Consider the following 26,196-nt stretch of genomic DNA (forward strand, 5'->3'; position numbering starts at 1 on the left):
TGGATTTAAGCTCAGTTTCTATGATTAACAGTTTATCATTTCAAGTTCAGTGCTCATTCTGTTGAACAACACTGACCCCATCTTATGCTAGACTGTTTCTTGAAGAAGTTCTGAAGGAAAGGGGAAGGTCAAAGTGAGGCTCTGCTAGAGGTTGCTCTGTTGGCAAGCAGTTGTAACTCAGAGGAAGAGGGGCAGACTATCCCTACTTTGGTATGTATATTCATGGTAGAATCTCTAGGTGACTCTACCTCCAATGTCTTGGGAACAGTCCTGCAGCCTGATGTAACAGTGACCCCAGTCCTTCCCTCCATCACCTCTCCCCCAGGATTCATGACAGGATGTGCTTGAGAACAAAACTAAAAAGATTATGGCAAATACTGTTGAGGGGCTTTCTATTTCATATACTTGGACATAAGCCATCTCCTCTCCAGGTTTCACTCACTGTAGCCCTGTAGTCTTCGCGAGGACTCAGACACCAAAGTTTAACTCATTGCTTACCACGAGAGAAGACAGAAAGTAGATGTGAAATGGGATAGATCTACAAGTGTTTCTGTACTGATATATTTTCATCAATACTATTGGTGGAATCCCCAAATTTGGGCCTTATTACCTGATGTACTACTACTGAGTAACAAAGTGACAATGGACTTGAAAAGACGAAAGTAGGAAAGAACAGGTAGACCTAATCAAATACATATAGAAGAAAGTTATGATAGAGCCAGGAAAATTATAAGAAGCACTTAGATATTTTCAAGCTATCTTAGAAAGGAAAGATTTCAAAATGATAGGGGGAGGGGAATATATATGGTACTATTACCAAAAAAGGTGACTGGGAGGGTATTAGGAACTGTAGATCCAGAAGTCTACTTTCTCATTTATATAAAATCTTTATGAGAATGATCCATATTCATCCAGGGTGAACTTGATGAAAACATGAAAAAGGAATAGGAAGGCTTTTGTAAAGCATATTCTGCACTAGAATATCTTTAAGTCACACAACCAAATGAGAAGTATAAAGAATCTATGCCCTATAGACTTCAACATATTGATGGCTCTGTGACTTCATTTGTGGGTACTCCTTCTAATAATGTAGATCACAATTCATTTACATTTTTTTTGCCTTGAATGACTTGTCTGTGTACACCCACAAATCATCCTGAAGGATTCCACCAAATATGCTAAAGGCCTTCCTCTAGATCTCTCAGTATTGCATGAATTCTAGTGAAGTACTTGGGCTATCCCTTAGCTATTTCTTTTACATATATGTATATATATATATATATATATATATATATATACATATATATATATACATATATATATATATATATATAATTTATTTATTTAAAACATTTTTTTAAAATTTTTGAACTCCAAATGAGTTCCAATTTCTCTCTCTCCCTCCCATGATTTTCCCCACCAACTGAGAAGGCAAGCAATATGATTAAAAATTACACATGTGAAATCATACAAACCATTTCTATCCAAGTCATATTTTTTTAAGGTAAGTATAACAACAATGCTGCTTGCAGCTGCTGCTAAGGTGTAAGATTCAACAAGACCAGCAACAAGAGCTGCCAGTAAAGGTTCTTTGATCTGCTTTTCGAAAAGAGAAGCACCAACATCTGGGTTTTCTTCAAATCAAGGTCCTTTTAACAATGGCTACCCAGAATCTCTACACTAACACTCTTCCAGTGAGTGAGAGCCCAAACAAAATGCTGACCTCTGAGTTTATATACCCTTCTTAGGGCCCCAAAGGCTTCAAACCTAATCAGCTAACGGGTGTGGGCCTGGGGCTTTGCACCTAGTAAGACTCAATCAAAGGCACTTGATTACTTCAGCACTCCAAAAGGGAAAACAGTAAAAAGTCCCACCCTGCTTAACATTACAGTAAGAAAAATAAAGAAAGTGAGAAAATTATACTTTGATTTTCATTCAGAGTTTATCAATTCTCCATCTAGAAGTGAATATCATTTTTTCATTATAAATCTTTTGGAATTGTCTTGGATCATTGTATTAAACAGAGGAGCCAAGTCTTTCACAGTTGATCATTACAAGATTGCTGTTACTGTGAACAATGATATCCCAATTTTTCTCACTTCACTTTGTATCAGTTCATACAAATCTTTCCAGGTTTTTCTGAAAGCATTCTGATCATTATATCTTATAGCACAGTAGCATTCTATAACAATCAGATCACATAACTCGTTCAGCCATTCTTCAACTGATGAGCATCCCCTTTGCTTTCCAATTTTTTGCCACAACAAAAAAATATCTGCTATAAATATTTTTGTACATAAAGGTCCTTTTCCTTTTTCTTTTATCTCTTTGGGATAAAGGGATGGTAGTAGCATTGCAGGGTCAAAGGATATGCATAGTTTGATACTCCATTGGATATGATTCCAAATTGTTTTCTGGAATGGTTAGACCAGTTCACCACTCTACCAGCAATTCATTAGTGTGCCTATTTTCCCCTCATCTCCTCCAGTATTTGCCATTTCTGAAAGGTGTGAGGTGGTACCTCACGGTTATTTTAATTTGCATTTCTCTAATTAATAAAGTGACTTAGAGCACTTTTTCATATGACTATAAATAACTTTAATTTCTTCTTCTGAAAATTTCCTATTTGTATCCTTTGATGATTTATTGGGGAATGGGTCTTATTTTTTACAAATTTGACAGTTTTATTCTTAGTATATATTTGAAAAATGAAGTCTTTATAAAAAAACTTACCATAAAAAATTTTAATATTGCTTCATTGTCTATGGTACCTTTTAGCAAAATGTAGTTTCCTTGGTTATCTCTTTTCATTAGGTCAATTCTTACTTTAGCTTTGTCTGAGATCATGATTGCTGCCCCTGTCTTTTTCACTTGGGCTGCAGAATATTAGATTTTTCTCTAGCCTTTTATTTTAACTGTGTATGTTTTCCTGTTTCAAGTGTTTCTCTTGTGAACAGCATATTGTTGGATTCTGGTTTCTCATTCGTTCTGCTATCTGCTTCATTTTAAGGGTGAGCTCATCCCATTCAAGTTCACAGTTATATTTATAATCGAATTGTGTATTTCCCCCCATTTCGTTACCTTATGTTTCTTCTTCTTCTTCTTCTCTCCCTTTTTATTCTGTACTTCCTCAAAAGTCTTTTTGCTTCTAACCATTGCTCCCTTACTCTGTACTCCCCTTTAAAATCTCCTCTTTTGTCTCATTTCCTTCTTCTCCTATTTCTCTACTGGTAAGTTACATTTCTATACACAACTGAGTGTGTGTGTATGTATATGTATGTATATATGTATACTATATATGTGTATATATGCTTCCCTCTTTGAAACAATTCTGATGAGTGTAAGGCCTGCTATTCTCTTATTTCCCCCTACATTGTAAACACTCTTCCTTGTGTGCCTTTTTTATGTGAGAAAATTTCCTCATATCTGCCTCTCAGTTCTCCCTTCTCCCAGTACATCCTTCTCTCGCCTCCCTCCTATCCTTATTTTTTTGGGGATCATTCCAACATAATCCACTCACACCCATATCTTGTGACTATGTAATAATGATAAAGTTCTTAGGAGCTATAGGTGTCATCTTCCTATATAGGAATTCAAATAGTTTAACTTTGTGTCCCTTATGACTCCTCTTTCCTGTTTACCTATTTATGTTTCTCTTGAGTTTTCTGCTGAATGTAAAACAAACAAACAACAAAGACAATAACAACAACAAGAAAAACCATTGTATTCAGTACTGGTCTTGTCATCTGGAATATTTGAAAATCTTAAATTTCACTAAATATCCATCTCCCCCCTGAAGGATTACATTCAGTTTTGCTGGCTGGGTGAGTCTTGGTTGTAATGCTAGCTCCTTTGCCTTCTGGAATATCATATTCCAAGCCCTCTGATCTTTTAACATGGAAGTTGCTAAATCTTGTATGGTCCCCACTGCAGCTCCACAATATTTGAATTGTTTCATTTTATCTGCTTGAAGCATTTTTTCTTTGACCTGGAACCCCTGGAGTAATATTCCTGGGAGTTTTCATTTTAGGATCACTTTCAGAAAGTGATCAGTGGATTCTTTCAATTTCTATTTTACTCGCTGGATCTTAGGTACTGGGACAATTTTCCTTTACACTTCCTTGAACTATGATGTCTATGTTCTTTCTTGGACCTTGGTTTGAAGAAGAAGAAGAAGAAGAAGAAGAAGAAGAAGATTATGATGAAGAAGAAGATAATAGAATGGAGGGAAATATACAGTTAGATTATAGCTGTGAACTTGAATGGGATGAACTCACCCTTAAAATGAGGCAGATAGAAGAATGGATGAGAAACAAGAATCCAACAATATGTTGTTCATAAGAGAAACACCTAAAACAGAAAGGCATACACAGAATTAAAATAAAATAAAATAAAAATTCTTAAATTATGAGTTCTGGTGCTAAGATGGTGGAGTGAGGAAGGAACTCTCTGAAGGCCTCCCAAATTCCCCTCCAAACAACTAGAAAACCACCTCAAATTGATCTAAGGAGCAGAGAAGCAGCTTATTAGCATGGCAGGAAAAATGTTTTATTGTGTTGGGAGGGGAGCAAGGTCTAGGATAGTAGCAGCTAGTCTCATAGCAGGGACCCTGAAGCAGGGCTCCAAATTGGGGGAATTCTATCAGTGAAGCCCTGTCCTCCTACAAACTAGCAGTCCCCTAGGCAAGTGAGCAGTCTGTGCTGGCAACAAAGTTCCAGCCAACCAACCCCACTCCCAGCACAAGCCACCAGTGAGGCCTTGACCCATTGCTAACGATTAGTGAAAACCTGCCCTAGGGCTGGCCAACAGCAGGATCCCACCCTTGGGGCCTTCTAGCAGAGAGGTCCTATTTCCATAGCAACCCAGCAGCTGGCCCCCTGGGGCAGGCCGGCAGTTAAACCCCATGCTGGGGTGGGCCCACACCCAATTCCCCAGTACCTGCCAGAAGGGAAGCCTAACCTCCAGTGAAAGCAAGTAGCTAATCCCTGAAGCCCAAAGAAAGCCAGTAGTAAGACCCTGAGCACCAGAACAAAACACTTGAGATAGTGCTGGACCAGAGCCCAGCTCTCATATAAAAACACCAACTCCAAAAAGAAGAAGAAGAAGAAGAAGAAGAAGAAGAAGAAGGAGAAGAAGAAGAAGAAGAAGAAGAAGAAGAAGAAGAAGAAGAAGAAGAAGAAGAAGAAGAAGAAGAAGAAGAAGAAGAAATGAACAAAAGACAAACAAACAAAAAAAGAACTTAGGTATAGAAAGTTACTGTGGTGACAGGGAGGACAGAAGCATAAACTTAGAAGAGGGAAATAGTGCCAAAATGACTGCATGTGAAGACTCAAAGAAAAATGTAATTTTGTCTCAGGTCCCAAAAGAATTCCTAGAAGAGCATGAAAAGGATTCTTGAAAGAAAATTAGAGAAGTAGGAGAAAAACTGGGAAAAGAAATGAGAGTAATGTAAGAGAATCATGAAAAAAGAGTCAATAGCATGGGGAAAGATATACAAAAGCCTAACAAGGAAAATAATTCTTGAATTATTTCTCCCTGATCTATTTTGCAGGTCAGCTGATTTCCAGTGAGATATTTCATATTTTCTTCTCTTTTTTCATTCTTTTGATTTTGTTTTTTTTTAATCATTTCTTGGTGTCTTATAAAGTCATTAGCTTTGACTTGCCCAATTCAAATTTTTACATTTTTTTTGCAGGGGGGAAGGTAGGGAAATTGGGGTTAAGTGACTTGCCCAAGGTCACAGAGCTAGTAAGTGTGACAAGTGTCTGAGGCCATATTTGAACTCAGGTCCTCCTGACTCCAGGGCCGGTGTTCTACTCACTGCTCCACCTATTAAAATTTTTAAGAAATTATTTTCTTTGGTAAACTTTTGTGTCTCTTTTTCCATTGGACTGATTCTGCTTTGCAAAGAGTTCTTTTTTATCATGAATTTTTGTGCCTCTTTTACTATTAGGGCAATTCTATTTTTTTAAATTGTTATATTCTACATACATTTTTGTGCCTCTTCAATCAAACTATTAATTCTCTTTTCATAATTTTCTTATATCACTCTCATTTCTTTTTTCATTTTTTCCCACTACCACTCATCTCTTTCTTTAACTCCAACAAAAATTCTTGTTGTGCTAGGGTCCCATTAACTATTTTCTTTGAGGCTTTGTTTGTAGCTGTTTTCATATTGTTGTCTTCCTCTAAGTTTGTGTCTTGGTCTTTCTTGCCACTGTAGTAAGTTTTTATGGTCAAATTATTTTTGTTGTTGTTATTCACTCATTTTTTCCAGCTTATTTCTTGACTTTGAACTTTAAGTTAAAGTTGGGCTCTGCTCACCTGAAGTGTGGGGAGGACTCTTTCCCAAGCTTCAGATTTGTTTTCAGATCTAGTTCTGGAGATCTGCAAGTTTTTGGTGCTTCCAACATAGGGTGATTCTGGGAGAGGTATGTTACTGTTTTCCTAGTCTATGCTCTGGTTTTTACAAAGGAAGGGCCCCTGAAACCCTGAAGCTCATGCACTGGTTCTTGTCTTTGCCTTGGAACTATAACCAGGATTCCTTTTCCCTGTGACTGACCAGCAGCACTCTTCTCTGCCCTGGAACTGTGACTCAGAATATCTCTGGGTTGAAAGCTCCCAAAGCTACTGTTGCTGCTGCCATCTGTGCTGCTGCCATGGTTGCATGTGTGGGCTCTGGATAGGCTTCCACCAGATCTACATCCCAAAGTTACAGACTTCTTCTGACTACCTGTTAAGTTTTCTTAGGTTGAAAAAATCTTACCCCAACTTTTTGGTGGCTCTACAATTCCAAAATTTGACTTAAATATTATTTTAAAGTTCTTTGGAGGAGAATTTAGGGAGAGTTCAGCTAGGTGACTGCCCCTAATCCAGTATATTGGCTCTGCCCCTTATATTATTATTCCTTCAGCTATTTCTTAATCTTACTGTTTAACTGGCCCATTTTTTTCTTATCATATGTTTCGCTGATGTAATTCTCTATACTGATTCTCCTATGCAGTTCTCTGTACATAATATATTGCAGCCTACTCCTACCCATAAGGTACTCATTCCTCTTTGAGTGACCCTTACCTTTAATGCATCAGAATAACAGGGGCTCACTGTATAGTAAAAACAGGTGTTGAATGAAGGTAGGAAATCATTCATTTATTAATTGAAATTTGTAAAACAGCTTGATTGAAGAGGAAATCACTGTGCTATGTACTTAGGAGTTACAAAGATAAGTAACGTATGATTTAGAAACCTTATCTAGTATGCAAGATAAATCAAGTACACAAAATTAATGCAAAGGTAAGAAAGATAAATGCATATGGAATATACAAAGTTCTGTAATGGCTCAAAGGAGAGAATTAATGGTTAAAGACTTAACATTTTCATGGTGAAAGTAGCAGTTTAGCTGAGCCTTGAAGAATGGATTTAAAACTCATAAAACTTTAGTCTGATTTAAGATTGGGGTCAAAATCACCCCATATAGCTCCAGTGCCTTGACTAGGTACAAAAACTATTTTTCAAAATTGAATAAAACAATCAGAACTAAGTATAAACAGGGGCTGTATATATCAATGACTCAATCAAAGCCATCGCATGAGAGACTCAATCATAACACAAGTACTTTACATGAAAAGGAGAAGTTATCTCAGAATTGAGGAAAAAGAGATTCTGAATGTCTTAATTCAAGAAGCAGGAGAAAGCATGAGGGAAATTTAGAAATGAGCTACAGCAGAGAAGGATCCAGACTGAGGAAAATCATAAGAAAGGGTCAACTCTTTTCACAATTTCTACTTTGGATTCCTATCCATAAACACTATAATATAATCTACTGCTTTCGTATTAAATGTTTCCATTTATTTGAACCACAAGAAGGCCAGGAGTTTACTAGACATAGAAATAAAAACAAGATGAGGCACCTAATTGGGTCTCAGAGCGCTTGTTACTGAGTATAAAACATTTCATCTAAAATAAACTCTCTAAAGCCAAAGAGAAGAAAACCAGGTAGATCTTAGGGGCCATTATATTGCCTGAAAGCTTAAAAACAAGTAGTTGTTTTAAGGGCATATTATTCCTAGAAAGAAATTTAAAGTTTTTATTGGCCAGTCCCTTCATTTTCTAGATAAAGAAACTCAGGTCTGGATCAACACTTAAATTATTAGAAGTTCTAGGCCTAGAACCTAGATTTCTGATTGTCTGGTATTCTTTCTACTATAATAGAGTTTTTCTCAATTGCTAATTATGTTTAAAATGTGTCAGTGACACATCAGAGAAAACTGTGAAATAATTGTGTAGGGAAAGCTGCAATCTCAAGGACATTACCCAAAGAAGAGCCCTTCCTACTGTTAGGTGGTAGCATCAAGGTTGGCCAAAGGCATTTGTGGTTTGAAGGTGCCCGAGGCAGTGGGCCATCTACTACTGGAAGGCTGAAACTGGAACAATGGGTTATGAAGCTCCTGGGGCTTTTAGAGGTTTTCAGTTGCTTTAGATTCCACTAAATTTACATGGACCTACAGAGTTTAAGTGAATTTACTGTGGTAATATGATGAGACAGTGACACGGTTATGACAATTTGACAGTTATTTAAGTAGCTGAAACTGATATTTCATCCCTGTAAAAAACACCTCAAGTAATTATAAAATATCATGGCAATTTAAAAATATACTACTAAAATACTATGGAGAGTCAGGATGTGAGAAAGGAGGGTGAATGAAAAATCAGTGACCCAAAAAGATGTGGGGCATTAGTAACATATAATATATCTTGACAGTTATATATGTCCTTTAATGTGGAGGGAATATGGGGGGGGCTTTCAATGAAGTATACATCTTAATAAGTGACTATATTAATTTGCTTTTATATTTTCACCAATAAATAGGACAAATATGTTTGTTCTTCCTATTATAATAGCAGTTATGCTGAAACAGCAAGGAAATGTTATTGTTTTAATCCATCTTAGAATGTAAAAATGAACTCATGAAAGGAAACTTATTGTTCCTTAGGTTTTTGACACATATTATACCTCTCCCAGAGGTATAGTTATAGATTTTTAGGAAAAAATAAAAGATGGGTCATTTTTTTGGAGAATATAGTCTTCACTGATGGTAATTCATTGAGGCACACATTCATATGCATTCTTTAACATTATTTCATTTTATTACATTAGAACAGACATTTCCTAATAATATGTTCCTGAATACTAGGAGGTAGCAGGACATAGTAGAAATGGCTCTGACTCTGTAGTCAGAAGACCTAGGTTCAAGTCTTTCCTCTGACTCTTACTACTTGTGTGATCTTGTTCAAATCACTCAAACTTTGTGAACCTCTTTTCTCATAAATAAAATGAAAGAATTGAATTAAATGGCTTTTAAGGTCCCTTCTACTTCTAGATCTATGATCCTATAATCCTGACTTCCTCAACTGGTAAGCAATACCAATCAATCAACGAGCATTTATTAAGGCACAATGCTAGGTGCTAGTGATACAGAGACAAAAATTGTATCTTGTCCTTAATCAATGAATGCTCTATTGGAGGAGACAAGATATATGCATATAAGTTTGCTCTGTGGCTTAAGTGCTCTGCACAAAGTTCTCTAAGTTCATATAAACCAGAAATGCTCCTGGGGATTTAACTCCAAAAGGCATCTGGTTCTGGCTCTAGCTCTGCCCCCACTCCATGGTACAACTCCAAGGAAATGTCTAAAATGAACTTAAGGCATAGTTAATGTCTAGAGTATGAATGTATGAAGGTAACAGGCTACATTCCCACAATGGTTATATAGTAGGTATGAGACAGCTTTAAATTTCCCCTACCTTAGAAAATGCTTAAGATACAAAGGAGTTGAAGCTATAAATATAATAAACATAAAGCACTTAAGTCACAAATTGTGAAGACATTATTTTGTTATTTCACAAATATTTATATATTTGGTATTTCACAAATATTTGGTATTCCATAGATATTTCACATTCACTATGGATGTGTACTACATACTATGCAGCTCATCGCAATTGTAATGGAGAGTTAGCAAGATCTATATCTACCTTTTCCTCATTGCATGGCTTTAGCCCTCTGGGGCAGAATGAACCCATCAAATGTCCTCTCTTTCTGAAAGTGTGCTATTCTTAAAATTTTCTCATTTTGGGCAACTGTTGCCCAACTGTCAAATTAAGGCACTCATAAGCTAAAGGATGTCTTTGAGGCAGCTCCCCAAGGCTGTAAGCATTCATTTTTTTTCAGGATTATTTGTTGATTAAAAAGAAAATACAAAGGTAAAATAAGGTAGCTTGGGCTATAAGGTCTAAAGACCCCAGTTCCAGCCTTTCCTAGGCAATTGCGTGACTCTTACTGCTATATGGTGTTGCACATAGTTTTTGTTGGCAGAAAGGAGGAGATAAATCCACCATGTTCTTTCACTCCCCACCCACCCCCATTCATACTGGTGAATTCTGGTCCAGATGTTGAAAGATAATAAAGTATGGCAAAAAGGTCTCCACAAAAGGGATGTAGCTATTCCCATAGTTCATTTTTATGAACCATAGAGAACGGATGGTCCTCCAACAAGAATCTATTTCTCTGACTCTCAGTTGTCATTTGTCAAGAGCAGCCCCTGTGATTAGGTACCAGTCAACAGTTCCTTGTGTCCTCCCAGTAAAGCTCAGGTCCCTCAGAAATGGCCATAGTGCACACAGTCCATGGGAGATGCTGTAGCCCAGTAAATCAGTCAGGTGTTTGATGGTCACCCCAGTCATACTCTCTACAAGCTATTAGAAAGTGATAGGTCCTCCCAAGACAATTGTTTCTTATGTTCAAAGCAGTAAAACCCAGCCAAGCATATTCAATTTGTCTTCTCTTTTTCTGGTATTAAAATTTGGTAATATACACTACAAATCCAATACTGAAAATCACTGACTATTTAGAAAACTGTCTAGGTCACTGTAATGTTAATGGGGGGTTGTAAGATCTTCCCCACCCATTAATAGGCTTCATGTGGAGCCATTAAGGTAAGCTTGCTTGTAGGAAGGCTTGCACACTTTTCGTTAATAAGCTAATTAGGCAATGAGTTGGGTTGTGATGCCTTCTGGCTTTGAGCCTATTAGCTGAAAGAGTATATATTTTGAGAGGTGAGCTTTTGCTTTGGGGGCTCGCTTATGAGAAAGATGTGATCCCCTGGTCGAGACTGAGTGGCCATATGTTTAGAGCTCCCCAACCCCTCAGAGGTAAAGGCTCTCTTGATTCAGTGGTGGATGTAAAGCTTTGATTCAGGATTCAGGCAGTAGGGCCCTGTCTGTTGGTCTTTATTTCTCTTTACTGTATATCCTGTATTTGTATTTCATGTGATTAAAAAAGAAAGACTATTGACTGCTGAAACAGCTATCTTTCTTGAGTAAAGCAGATAAAAGAACTTGCACTAGCAGCCATCCTGTGTATGCCAGTGTGGTTGTCATTACAGTCACTGTCACCTCCTTCAACTCTTGGTATAATGTATTAGTCCACTTTAGTTTTATTGTTCATAGTCTGATAATCTTTACACTTCTAGAATTTCCTAGTATTCTTCCATACCACTACTACATACAACACATATAGAATACTAGATTTGTTGATGAGAGTGTTGATAAGAGTTTTTTTTAGATAATACTGTATCTGAGTTCTTCCATCCATCATTGAAGATTGATCTTTCCCTCTTTCTCTCTCTCTCTCTCCCTCTCTCCACATCTACACACACACACACACACACACACACACACACACACACACACAATTTTCCTGATCTTGGTATTGTACGAGCTGGAAGTACAATGGGAACAATCCAAATACTGATCACCATGGAAGATTCATTTTGTTCCAATTTGCTAACCTGAGATAGCTCGCCCTCCTTATGCAGCCTGGTAGCCCTTTGATCTTTTTTATATTAGTGTCAGATTTAGTGTGGACACTTGATTGCTATTAGACCTATAGCAGATCAGAATTGCAGAATTTAAGTATTCTCAGTCTCAGCACCCCAAGTAATCCCCAGTAGTAGGGATTACAAGTCTATAACACCATGAATAAGTCCTTGGCTACTTTCAAAAAGGATAGGAGTCAATGAAACAGGTTCTATGAGTTGCTCTGGCTCCTATCTCTGATTTAGTGAATATTTCACATGTTCTCAGAGTATCTATATCACATGATGTACTCAATATACTTATTGCTTAATTCACGTGGGAACTTCTTTACATGTCAGCATTCAATGTGGTTTTAGGCATATTTGTGAGATGCAGTATTCTAGGGATGCAACATCCATAGTGCTCATTTCAGTTTTTGTACTCATAATGGTCATAGTCCCACAATAGCTATTAGTACATAAATATTCGTCTTATCTTAAAGCAACTAGTATGACATCCTGGATACTTTCTAGTCTCAGCTAAAATCTCACCTTCTTCCTATTTGAAATTTCAATTAATTAATTAATTTTTAGTTTTCAACATCTACTTTGATAAGATTTTGAGTTCTAAATATTCTCCCTATCGTTCCCCTTACCCTTCCCCAAGACAGTGTTCAGTCTGATATAGGCTCTACATATACATTCATATTAAACCTATTTTCACATTAGTCATGTTGTAAAGAAGAAATAGAACCAATGGGAGGAACCATGAGAAAGAAGAGGAAAAAAGGCAACAAATAGTATGCTTTGATCTGCATTGAGACTCCATAGTTCTTTTTCTGGATGTGGATAGCATTTTCCATCATGAGTCTTTTGGAATTATCTTAGATCCTTGCATTGCTGAGAAGAGGTAAGTCTATCAAAGGTAGTCATCACAAAATGTTACTGTTACTGTGTACAGTGTTCTCCTAGTTCTGCTCACTTCACTCAACATCAGTTCAATTAGTTCATGTAAGTCTTTCCAGACTTTTCTGAAATCTGCCTTCTCATCATTTCTTTCCATTTCAATGGAACAATAGTATTCCATTACATTCATATCCTACAACTTGTTCAGCCATTCCCCAGTTGATGGGCATCCCCTCAATTTCCAATTCTCTGCCACCACAAAAAGAGCTGCTATAAATATTTTTGTACATGTGGGTCTTTTCCCCATTTTTATGATCTCTTTGGGATAGATACCTAGAAGTGATCTTGCTGAGTCAAAGGGTATGGATAGTTTTATAGCCTTTTGGGTATAGTTCCAAATTGCTCTCCAGAATATCTGGATCAGCTCACAACTCTACCAACAAAGCTTTAGTGTTCCAATTTTCCCACATCTTCTCCAACATTTATCATTTTCCTGTTTTGTCATGTTAGCCAATCTGAGAGATGTGATATGGTACCTTAGAGTTGTTTTGATTTGCATTCCTCTAATCAATAGTGATAAAATCCCACATTCTAAGGTAGCCTTTCTTAATCTACTTTAATTCTAGTGACTTCTCTGAGTTTATTATTCCCATTTTATACTGCATATAGCTTGTTTGTACAGAGCTGTTTCTTTCACTAGAGTGTGAGTTCCTTGAGAGCTGGATCTGTCTTTTACCTTTTTTTATATCCCCAGACTGGCACATAGTGGGATCTGACCATATTTTTATTGACTAATTCTAAATAAAACATATCAGAAAATTGCTATCTTTGCTGCCCTAACAGCCCTGAAATACAAGGACAGCCATGGTGGAGATCCTAAATATTCCCCTACAATGTGGGATCTGGGTACATGCCCTAACTTGTAGGTTTGATCTACTAATAAGATGTTAACAACAGGTTCAAGGTATTATGTAGATCTGAACCACTAAAAATGTAACTTATAAACTCTGACTGATATTTTTACAATGAATAGCTTAAGGCTACAATTCAAAGAAAAAGCATTAAATGAAATGGCATAACAATAGAAATAGAAAAAACACATTTACTCCCTCTAATCTTGATTTTACTTTCCCATAAACCACACAGTCACAAATAAAAAATGGATAAATATTGGGAATATATGTGGTAAGGCACACACATAGGGATCATGTATGGCCAAGACACACATACAGAATGTGGGTGGCCATTGTGTGTGTGTAAAGAGGTAGAGGAGAGGGTCTTCCAAGGTTACCAGGCTGCAGAAGTCTTCTAGTGATGTCATCACACTTCTACGGCTGACACTGGTCTCATGTTTTGTCTAGGCCAGCTCATCTCCCAGTTTATAATCTCTGCTGATGTTGTTCTACTGGTCTCAGCAGGATATTACTTTACTAGGTACTGCCTAATACTGCTCTCTTGGAATGATGCAGGATGTTGCTTGGCTGTAGTCTCTTTCACCTCCAGTTTCTGGCTCAGCTGAAATCATTCATTAAGGCTCTGCCAGGTTTTCTTAGCTTAAAGACTATAGCTTTCTCCAGCTCTCTTAGAAAATGCAGAATGCCCTTGTCCCAGAAGCACCAGAAAAGCCTCTCCTCTCGTTTGCTCAGAGGCTTGGCTGATACTCGACCTTTCGTGTCTGGAAGAGGAGATCTTCAGTCCTTGGCATCAAGATCTTTAGAACAAAGTACAGGGAAAGTTATCTTTAACATGACCACATAAAAAGTTTGTAGACTAGGGGTTCTTAACCTTTTCTGTATCACGGATGCTTTTGGCAATGTTGTGAAGCCTATGGACCCCTCCTCATACTGCTGCTTTAGTAATACATATAGGAATACCTTGGAAAACATTTATATTTTAATATATTTCTCAAAATATTTTTTTAAAAGTTGAAAGATCCAGGGTTTAGAACCTGTTAGAAGAACCAGATTTCTCCTACATAATCCAGAAAATATTTTAAATCAGTCAAAGATAAATGACCAATGATAAAGAATCTTCATCTAAAATCCAGAACTGCACAAAAGGATATCTAGAAGCCATCGAAGGGTTGGTGAGGGATCATAATAGGATAATAGGCACTCTGAACCAGGGGGCTGGAAGTTCACAAGCTAGAATACACTACAGTAATTGAGACCAGAATCCAGATCCTAACCCTGGACTGTCAGAACAGGAGCCATGAACAGAGTCACTGTATAGGGATACAGGGCTGAACTGTACATTCCTCAGAAAAATAAGAGCCACACTAGAACACAGGGATAAGTAAGCCTTTCAAAAGAATGAATTTTGTGACCTACAAGATTTAGTGGAAGAAATCAAACAAGAGGTAGAAAATAAAATAGTAATCTAAAGAATAGTCCTGGAGAAAAAAATATTAGAAGAATATATAACTTAAAGTTAAAGGTAGAAAATATTACCCAAGTAGTGAACTCCATGAAAAATTGAAAAGGACAATCAGAACTCAATTGTAGTCTTCCACTGAGGACAGACTGTGACTTACATGAGAGAGAGGCCATTGGCTCCCATGAAGAAAGTAAAGATTGGAGAACTGAGGCAAGAAGAAGTGGGGACTCAACAGCTGAGCAAACAGCTTGCTGAAAGAAGCTTATGGGAAAATATGGCCTGACTTAGCTATAATACTGAGGGATCACAACTGGCAGATCCAAGGGGGGCCAGCTGGTGAGAACAGACTAGCTTGGGGACCTCTTCTTCTTAGCAAAACTTTTTTCTCCCCTCTTCCAGTTAGTCAAGCATGGTAACATTTGTTCCCTCTCTATTGCTTTCAGGTTAGATCTTATTTACTTACTATATACTTATATTTTTATTGCCCAGAAAAAATGCTAAATTTTGCGTGCGTGCGTGTGTGCATGCGTGTGTGAGATTTAAACCTTACAAATAGGGAGGGGATGAGAGAGACAATCTTCTTACCCTGGGGAGATGAAAGGTTTGGGTGGTGGGATCTCATCTCAGAGTTTGAAGATACTTAATGAAGACAAAGGAGAGGATGTTACTAGGATATACAAGCCTGGGATAAATTTGATATTCAGAAATTCCTAGAAATAAACCACGATCCTGGTAAGAGTGACAGTATGTGGGTGAGTTCATTTTCATTTTCTTACCAATACAGACATTCTATAGGGGCTAGGTTTGAAAGAAAGGGTTCTTGCTTTGAGGGAGAAGATTACTGAAAAAAAAAGTCATGTTTACGGAGAGTATAGAGCTTGTTTCCTCACTCCAGCGCAGGAACAATTCAGCCTTCTTTATTGCTACCTTCTTCTTAAGTGATGTTTTCCTCTCCCACCAAAAATTTTGCCCTCCTAATTTTGTCTAATTTGTCTGAAAATATGCCACTATCTCCTTCTTCATCTTAACAGGCTGAAATTCATTTATAGTACTATAGTGAGGGAAAATAATCTAGATAGTGAAAAAAAATCAAAACATCCTGGTTAAGAGGAATTTTTCTACATCTGCAACAGATGGGAAATCTATCTGAAGGGAAAACAACAAAAACAACAAGAAGCAGATCTTTCAAAGTTTGCAGCTAAAATGTTGCTGAAATAATTTACTATAATGACCACCCTTGTATGTAGAAGTAATGCATTCTTGGAGACTGAGCACATTCTCTTACTTTGCTTTGTTGCCTCTGTTGCAATTATTAGAAAATATCAAATCAGTAATTAGTGGCAGAAAGAAGTGATGTATGGGTCTATGATTATAGATCAATTCAAATGAAACTGTAAACTGTCCCCATTTCATATAGAAAGATGTGGCTATAAACCCATCATTGGCAGAAAATCTTAATAGCAAAGTGAAGAATAAGGCAACATATATTACATTGCATGATGAACTAAAAAAGGCTAAAAATGCACTAAGACTTTTGAGACATACTGTTTAAGTTCCCTGTTTGCAGACAAAAAAATACAAGCATAAAACAGTCAATAGGAACTGTATATAAATCACTACTCTGATTTTTGAGAGGACACTACATAGAAAGGGATGAAATGAAATTCGTTTTTGAATCACTACTATTAATGGTAATGATCATTATGCTAATAGTCGTAATAATAATAAATCAAACTTAAAGGTTGGGGAGGGAGTTGTTTCTCTTTTCCGGAAAAAAAAAAGTGAGTCATGTTTTATTTCTGGCTTTAAAACTCCCTTGTCTGGGAAGAACAGGGCACTAATTTGACTTTTCTCTTCTTTAGTTTCTTCATGCAGGAAAAAAATAGAATTCTACAATGGAAATATCACTTCCAAGCATGGTGGGACATCAAGTTTATCAAAACCTTATCATTTTAGTTAAACCTCAGCTTCCCCATTTGTAAAATAGCATTATTTGTACCCATAATATCTACCTCACAGGCTTGTTATAAGGCTTAAGTGAGAAAATATACATAAATTTCTTTGTTCATTTTAAATCATTGTACCAATGCCTACCACCACTAACACTCCCACTCTCATTATCATTATAATCTGGATCTACAATTTCATGAATGTAGTGAAATTTTTCTATCAATTCAAATTGGCAACTATTTTACAACTTAGTCTTAGAGAGTTGCCCAGAGGCACTGAAAATTTAAGTGAATTTCCCAGAGTCACACAGCCAGTATGTGTCAGTGATAGTGCTGAGTGTCCTTGCCTCTGAGAATAGCTCTTTAACTACTATGCCACACTGATAATTACTTACATTTATTTTCACTAATTACCTGGGATGATTGAGGCAGGATGGCATAGTAGTTAGGATGATGCTTTGGAGTCAACAAAAGTTTTGGTTCAAGTGCCACCTCTGATACTTAAGAGCTGTGTTATTATTATATGTCTTTTTAACTTCTGTGAACCTCACCCAACTTCCTAAGACATATCTAGTAACTTGCACATGTTCTACATTGGAAGAAACAATTGCCATGTTAATGAAATCACAGATCCTTGTGATGTAATGGAATACTGACATGAGTTTAAACCATGATACCAATGTCATTCATGCATCCATAATCCACCCATTTATCTACTCATCTCTCTATCTGTAGAATGTTTTCCAATCCCCTTATTGAATAGAAAATCAAGTTGGAGTTCAAAGAGTTTAAATATATTACCAAAGATCTAGCTTGCATTAGAGTTAGAACTAGGACCCAGGTTTCCTGATTTCCAGTTGAATCACTTCTTAATTAAGTGATAATAATTCTTTTCATTTAAAGGAATTTGTTCGCTCAACAAAAAAATTAACAAATAAACAAATATTGATTGAGCACGAGTTCTGTGAAATGATGATTACTTTTGTTGATTTTATTTGGTCCTTGACACTTTACTAGAGCTAGTAAGTGTTTCAGTCATTTCTTTGCTGGTTCCTTGCAGTTTTCTAAGTAAAATTTTATGTGTTTATGTTTTCTAAGAAAAAAGTCCATTATAGTCCAAATATAGTCCAATATAGTCCAAATAAGTTTGCTCCCTTTTTGAAAGATATTATATATATATATATATATATATATATATATATATATATATATATATGTATGTGTGTATGTATGTATGTATCTTTCCTCTTGTTAATTACTGCTGCTGCAGGCATTTCTGGGATTATGTAAATAAATGTAGTAAAAAGTGGCTTGTTCTTGCTTTACCTCTGTTTATTGGAAAATCTTCTATGTCTTCATTACTAAATATGTTAACTTTGAATTTTATATTAATACTATCTATTCTATTAAAATGACCCTTCTGTGTTCATGCTTTGTACAGTTTTTAGCATGTGTTATATTTTTAAAGGCTTATTTTTTAAAATAAATCGATATAATCATATGGATTTGCTTTTTTCTTTAATATGATTTTGTTAATAATTTACTTAATTTAAAATTGTTATTGCAATACTTATATAAATCTAAATTGGTCATAGTCAGTATGTTTATATATTGTTATAATTTGGGGGTAGGATTTTATTCAACACTGTATTATCAATATTCATTATTTAATACTCATGAATTGTTATTATAAAATAACTTTACATCTGGATGCCATAGATTTTGGGGTACTTTGTATAACATTGAGCTGCTCTGAATAGTCAAACTAGCTATTCTGGGCATGTTTTTTGCCTTTTTGTTAATTTATTTGCACTTATTTTCACCATTAACTCATTTCTTGGCTAAGTAGTAATTCACTTACAATACTACTAGATACTAATTCATACACACTTATTTTATGATGATAAAATTGTGCCTTAAAAAGAATTAGCAATAGTTCAATCCCATTATAAAAATGTGATGGTCCATTCTGTTGGTTATATTTTGATGGAAGTGGGTACTGTTTGTATTTTTTAATTTTTAAAAATATTTTCCTGGGAAATAGAAGAATTATTGATAGTCTCATAGAATGGTAAATGCAGTTGATTTCCTATCCTTGAGAAAGCTTCCATTGAAATTTCATGATGTCTTGTGGTTTCAGGATTATAATAGGTAGGATAAACTGAGGCTATTCATGGAGAGAAATAACATGTGAGAAAGCCCAGAATAATAATTTGGCCAAGAAGTAGAATTCAGATCATAGATGTAAGCAGAGTAGATACCTGTTAAAAGAACTTGGGTGGTGGGTAGAAAGGTGCTAATAGTTGAAGAGTTTGTAAAGATCAGCAAAGGTCTGGTATCTTAAGGTATTTGGAATCCTGGACAGAATAAAGCCTAAAAGTTCCTTGAGCTAGGGAGAAAGGATGAAACATGAATGAAAATTGATTCAAAGAATGATTGGAAGCCATAGAAACTGATGCAGAGTAAAGTAAGCAGAACCAGAAAACAACATACACCATGTTTATAACCACTTAAATAGGAAGAATATTAAAACAAAATTGAACATTCTAATGCCTATGATCTCCCATCTCTGCAATGAACAGAAGGTATATTTTCTTAACTCTTCTCAGCAATCAAAATTGATCTTTTTAGGCATAGAATATAAGATATACTGGGGCAGCTAGGTGGCACAGTGAGTACAGCACTGGCCCTGGAGTCAGGAGGACCTGAGTTCAAATCCGGCCTCAGACACTTGACACACGTCCTAGCTGTGTGACCTTGGGCAAGTCACTTAACCCCAATTGCCCTGCCAAAAAAAAAAAAACCCAAAACAAACAAAAAAAAAGAATATAAGATATACTGTCAGATGTTGTCATATATGGCTTTGGTTTGCTTTGTTAAGTATATTTTTATCTTTATTTTAAAATCTTTGTTACAAGAGATGGCTGGCTGGGAAGGGGAGGGGATAAGAGGCCATATTTTTAAATAAATGGAAAAACCAAGTTATGTGCTGATCTGCTTTCACTGAAGGGAGAACAGGAAAACTACAGCAGATAGGATAACTGAAGACCTATTATTTGCTACATCATGCCTCTGTCATTTTTGTGATCTATTTCTCAAACTCCTCCTGGTCTCTGTCTCTGTCTTTCTATGTCTCTGTTTCTCTCTTCTCTATCTATATCTCTTTCTTTCTGTCTTTCTCTGTTTCTGTCTCTGTTGTCTTTCTCTGCCTCTCTGTCTCTGTCTCTCTGACTTTCTGTTCATTTACCTGGTCTATATTTTTTTCTGATGACAAATTCACTTCTGTTTCTCCTTCCCTTGATCTTCATCCGAATGCTTTCCACTAGACTTCCTTCAGGAATTCCTTGTATGGATATGCCTTCTGAATATATGTTTTTTCCACTTCACACACTATAACTTACTGGAGTACCATAGATTTAGAGCTAGAGGGAACCTGAAACCATATGGTCCAACACCCCCAATTTCTATAATAAATAACTGAGACCCAGACAGGTTAACTTATTTGCCCAGGGTCACATAGCTAATAAGTGAAGCTGGATGTTAACATAAGTCTCTCTGATTTCAAAGCCAACACTATCCACTACACCATTCTCTTTCTTTTGAATAAGCCATAAGCATCCAGAGTCATATTTCAGTCAAAAGCTTCATCCCACCAATTCTCAGTCATGAATATTTGGTCAAATTTACCTCCCTGAATTGGAAACCTGGTTCATTTTGCTTGTTACCAAAATTTCAGGCATTTATTTATAGTTATTTGAAAGTTTACTAATGAGTCTTTTCTTAGATTTTGTCTCCTATAAACTTCTAGGTTTCTCAACTGCAATTTTTGAATGAATAAACTAAAAGGCATTTATTAAGCACTGTGTTAAGTGGAAGAAATGAAAAGTAAAATAGTAAAGATAGTCTGTGCCCTTAAGAAGTTTACTGCATCTTTAAAGGGATAGGGGTGGGGGGTGATGGATAGGGAGAGCATGCCTAGGGAAGTAGTTTCCAGAGCTAGGGTTCTTTGGTTTGGAAAGTTTCAGGGATGATGAATGGATCCATAGAAAAATAAATTTGCACACCCTTTTGAATAGCAATGGCAGTGTCGCTTTGATCATAGCTATTCTTCCTAAACCATAGCTACTCTTTATTGTATCTAGCTTAGTGGATGTACATAGTTCATTCCTTTCTATATACTCTTCAGTTTAATTTGATCCTTGTAAAATACTTCAGAGTATGCAATGTTAGTATTGTTATCCCAATGTATAAGTGGGGAAGTGCAGTCTCAGAGAGATTGCAACATGACTGGTATGTGGCAGAAACATAGCTTATACCTAGAGCTTCTGACTCCATATCCAATGCTTCTTTCACTAGCCCAGGCTGTATCCCTGTGAATTCTTCCTGAAGTAGAGAACAGTTGAAGGAGATCTTAGGATTTAATATGTCACAGAATCATAAGAACAGAATTTATGAATTAGAAGTGATCTCAGTAGCAATCAGGTCTAACTCATAGCTAAAAGGAAATCTCATTGTTTCATAGCTGACAAGCACTTGTTGGTCTTTTGAATATAGATGTCTACAGAATGGAGTCCTATGACTTCTCAAGGCAACCAATTCGACTTTTGGAAAGTACTGATTATAAGGAAGTTGTCTTGACATCAAGTCTAAGTTGCAGCTTCCATCCATTGCTCCTGGTTTGACCCTCTGAGATCAATTAAACAAATCTGATCTCCTGTCTGTCTGGCAAGCCTGTGAATACTTGAAGATAGCTACTGTATCACATCTAATTTCAGTCTTCTTCAGGCTAAAAAACTACCAAAAAGTAACCCAGGTTCTTCATTTGTACTTCATATAATATAGGCTCAAGGCCCTTCACTTTCCTGTTAGCACTCTATTATATCTTCTCCAGTTTATAAATGGATCTCTTCATCTGTTGCAATTAGAATTGGATATTAAACTGCAAGTGTGTTCTTACTAGGGAAGAGTACAGAAGGATCATCACCTCCATATAAGCAGAAAAAATGCCTCCCTTAAGGAAACTCAAGGTCATATTACATTTTTTTGGCTGCCATATCACATTGCTGACTTGCTATTAAAATCGAAGTCCACTAAAACATACAAATTTTTTTTCAGAAAAATTGCTAACTATAAATCTTTTATCTTGTAATTTTGAAATGGAATTTTTGTATTTAAGTGAAAGAATTTGTATTTCCTCCACCTGAATTTCAACTCATTAGATTTAGTCCAATGCTCTGCCCTTTAAAAAACTTCTGGAATCTTGACTCTGCCATCTAGTCGGAGAGCTCTCCTTCCAGCTTTGTGTTAACTGAAAATCTGAAGAACATGCTATTTATGCTTTTGTCTGAGTCATTGATTTAATAAAGGTTAAACAACCTAAAACCAAGGACAGTTCCCACCCTGGGATACTTCACTGGAGATGTCCTACCAGGCTGACATTGGACCACTAATTACCATTCTTTGCATATGGCTATTCTGAATGTACAGCTCCATTTTCATTTAGTCTAAATCTCTGCATCAATGCCACAAGGAAAAGTATGTTTTACTTTATCAGTTCTCAATACATAAGAGATAGAGGTGGGGTTTTTCTGGAAGAGAAAATGGTGTATAAAATAGCTTTGAAGTGGGAAAGCAGAAATCCTATGAGGGAATAAGACAGTTCAATTTGAGTGGAGTATAGCATACAACTAATGTAATATAGGGCTCTGAAGGCAACTTGCAGCCAAACTATAGTAGTATACCTTGGAGGCCAGCCTAAGAAGTTCACATTTTATTTCATAGGCAATGATAATGAAAATGTTTGAATGGAGGAATGGGTGATTAATTTTCTTGCACCATGTAAGGCTGATTAGAAGGGTTTGGAAGCCAAGGACAGCATTAAGATACTACAACAATTGTATTGATGAAAGTAAAAAAGACCTGGATGAGATTCGTGGCAATCAGAATGAAAAAGAAAGGAAGGCATGAAAGATACAGCAGAGAAAGTATACTGATACTAGGACTAGGAGATTATTCAAATGGGAGGATAAAGGATAGAGAATGTGACTTGGAATGCATCGGTTTTGGATGACTGGAAAAATGATGGTATCATTAATAGAAATTGGGCAGTCAGGAAGAAGATGAGTTTATTTTCAGTCATGCTGAGTTTAGGGCATAACTGGGATGCCCATATAGACTTTAAAGCTTGTTTTGTACTATAAAAGTTCCAGATATAAGAACCAGTTGGATGAAGCACTCACCAGAACTGCAGATGACAAGTATCAAGTCTGGTGCCTTTGGAAGCTTCTCAGTTTTTGGATGAAGTAAGATAAATTTACCAATGAAACAAAGGGAATGGATCTTCCTTCCTAACCTATCTACCTTTTAAGGGAGTTAGCAAAACATAAGAAATTTATTCAGAATGGACATTTTCATGGGTCATTCTGCTGTACTGAGTTCTACTCTGTTGACAAACTAGCTGTGCTGGGACAGCATTTTTCTTGATGCAACTTCTCTAACCCTGACACAGCTTCTTCTCCACACATAATCCCCATACAACTTCTTTTGGGCTCAATTTCCCTAGTAGCTTCCCTGGTGAAACTTCCTCTCCCCGTGAAACCTGACTGGCCTCAGCTTCCCTTATGTACCTTCTTGACCTAGGGTTAATAAAAAGCCCAAGCCAAGTGAATTTTATACCTTTCAAACCTGGTGGGTACCCAAGACTGTGCGACTCACCATACCCTGATGACTATGTGATCAAGTGAGTTTCCAGATGGAGGCAAGGAGAAGTTGTCCAGAGTAGTTAAATTTCACTATATACTTGTTGCATATCTGTGCTTTGTTGGATAAAATAAACCTGCACCTTTGTTAAATGTTCAGGGACTCACAAGTGCCTAATTTAGTCTAGATATTGAACCTGACCTAAGAGGGCACCGGCTTTAGAGTGATGCCTACAACAATGGCAAAACAAGGGAATTGGAGAATGGACTGGATTCAATTCTAAAGAAAGAAAATCCTCAGTCCTTCTCTTTCATTTAAGCATTGGAGAAAAGTTGAAAGTCTGGAGGGTAACATTTTCCTTAATGCTTTAAAATAGCACCAGAATGGTTGTACTCCTTTTTTTCTGTGTGTTATGGGGAAAAGTGCTGGACAAAGGTTGGAGGAAACCATGATGGAAAAGGATGCTATTTACAGATAAAGCCCTTTTCATATCACTGTTGTGATAGATGTGGCTATTGCTAGCTGGCAATATTGTTCTCTGGGGCTATTAGGACTTGTCTAATTTTTTGAGAAAGATGATGGAAGCCTCAAAATGGTTATACTGAAAAAAAATCACAAGGCGTAATATTTGATGGCTGTTAGTCTCTGAAGATCTAATTGATTATTATTATTATTTTTGTTATAGCTTATTTGCTTGATATCTTGCAACCTTCCTGCTGTTTCAATAAGAACAGTTTCACACATGTCTTATCCACTATGCCGCATTGCTATTGTGTATTAATATATTAATAAAATTATTTTAAAAATTGGTTCTTTGCAACCAGCATTTATTAAGTTTTTAATCTGTGCTCAGCACCAAGAATATAAATACAAAGCCAAAAGCAATCTCTGCTCTCAAGGAGTTTATATTCTACTGGACATTGGTCAAAGTAATATGATGGGGAGAAAACCAGTCTATTAACAAACTTTCATTAAGCAACTAATATGTGTCAAGCACCATGCTTAGCATTGGGAATACAAAAGCCACACTGAAACAATGAAAATGAACCAAATACTTTTTATTTCCTCATTTGATCCATGAAAAAGTTTGTGAGGTAGGCAAGGAAGAGATCATTAACTTGGCTAAGGTCATACAGCCAATATATGTCAGAAGAGGATTATTATCATTATTATTTTCAAAAGGAAGTGATTCAACAAACCACTCAGGAAAAACTAAATGCATCAAAATGTCTTAATATTAAAATATGAGCCAGTCTATTGCACAATGACAGTAGCCCATACATCTGGTATAGTTGCTGCAGAGGAATATTGAGTTGGTCACAGAAAAGAATTTGCAGGATTGCATTTGGAAAAGTTCACAGTGTGTTAAAAGATCCCAACATATTTCCTGGTACCACAAAACAACTTTTATATAGATTCTCCCATGGATGTTTTGCAGTTGCAAATCGTGGAACAATACAATCCCCAAAGAGAAAAAGTTGCAGGTATCTTGAAGATCAATGGAAAAAAACACATGGAAGACTGTAGCATGTTTTCAATGATGGCCAATGATATAAATGCCATTGGGAAAAGATTTGAATATAAAAAAGAGATGGAATAATGGTGTGATGAAAGGTAGGGATAATAGGTCCATAAACTGAGTGCTGTACTAGTCTCCATGAAGTAGATAAGTCAAAAGAACTAGATTAAGGTGTGCGGCTTATTGGGTTGATTCCCCATGGAGGAACTATGAGAAAACATGAATAAGAAATATACTGGATGAGAAGGCATGGTGCAGATGGGTGATTATCTTCACCAATGGACGGTAATACTGATGAGATTCTAGATGAACTGAAGTATCGATATACAAGCACATCAATCAAGAAGTACTTATTCTGTGCTTACTATGTTCCAGGAGGTACTGTGTTAGGTACTGATGATACAAGTAACAAAGAATTAAACTATTCCTACTTTCAAGGAACTTAGAATCTAATGGGGGTACATATATAAGTATATACTGCCCAAGTGTAAAATGAATAAATACCAATACAATATATAAAAACTCATTAGATATATGGTAGCTTGCGAAGGAGAGTACTAGGAATAGAGGTGATCAGGAAATGTTTTATGTGGAAGATAATGCTTGAGCTATGTCTTAAAGGAAGAGAAGGATTCTAAAGAGCCAGAACTATAGAGTAAATACATTCCAAACATGAGGCACAGACAATACAAAGACTTGGGGCTGGGAGAAGAAATGTGTGAAGAGAGAATGCCAATTTGATAGGATTTCAAAATGGAGGAGGCAATGTCCCAAAGATACTGGAAAGGCAGGTTTAAGCCAGGTCATATAGGGCTTTAAAAGCAAAACAGAATTTGTATTTGATCTTGGAGGTAACAGGGAGCCAATGAGGTTAGTTGAGTAGTGGAAGCAC

Source organism: Trichosurus vulpecula, chromosome 5 (assembly GCF_011100635.1).
Source record: "Trichosurus vulpecula isolate mTriVul1 chromosome 5, mTriVul1.pri, whole genome shotgun sequence".
Taxonomy (NCBI): Eukaryota; Metazoa; Chordata; class Mammalia; order Diprotodontia; family Phalangeridae; genus Trichosurus; species Trichosurus vulpecula.